The sequence below is a fragment of the Mus caroli genome, unplaced genomic scaffold, assembly GCF_978045245.1.
Source record: "Mus caroli unplaced genomic scaffold, Mus_caroli_1 scaffold_6, whole genome shotgun sequence".
Taxonomy (NCBI): Eukaryota; Metazoa; Chordata; class Mammalia; order Rodentia; family Muridae; genus Mus; species Mus caroli.
This window is the reverse complement of record NW_028227261.1, coordinates 95,622,212-95,622,934: the sequence shown is the minus strand read 5'-3', so window position 1 is coordinate 95,622,934 and position 723 is coordinate 95,622,212.

Sequence of the window (723 nt, the reverse complement as noted above, 5' to 3'; positions counted from 1 at the left end):
ACCCTAAACCCAAATAAATCCTTCATCTTTGATGTTGCTGCTTGCAAGTATTTGGTCACAGCAACAAATAAATTACACATTTAGAAACTGTGGTTTATCTGAAATTCAAACTTTGTGGAGCATGTCCTCTCCCCACCCCACCTCCTCATTTCCCTGGAGGCATTTGCAAGATCTTAAGCTGTATTTTGATTGTCACAATTAGGGATAATGGTGTTACAGGCACTTTTGTGGACCGTACGGGGGTACTACTAAACGTTTTACATCCTCCGGGCAAATAATTGCTTGCTCTAAAATATAAATAAGCAGAGAAACAGAGAACTAAAAGGCCACGGTCTTTCAGGGTTCCTGGGAGAGAGACAGTGCAATTGTCTAAATTCATCTTCAGTTTGGGTTGGTTAGAGGGGGGACGATGTCCAGGCCTGGCGACAGGATGCCAGTGCCCAGACTTCCTACGGCAGCGGATGAAGTAGCGAGGTCGAGAAGGTGGCGTGTGGCTAGTCCTGCGTGTGGACTGTGCCGCACTGGGCGGCTAGGAGCGCTTCAGACAGACAGACACCTACCTCTGCCTCAGAATAGACTGCTGAGCTACTAAGACTACCCGGCTCCGCAACTCACAGGAAGCCGCCCGAGGCTAAGGCGTCCTTCTCTCCTAGCAACGCGCGGGGACGGAAGTGGCTGCGGCGCCACGCCCCCCCCTGCGCCTGCGCACAGGCGCGGCCTGCT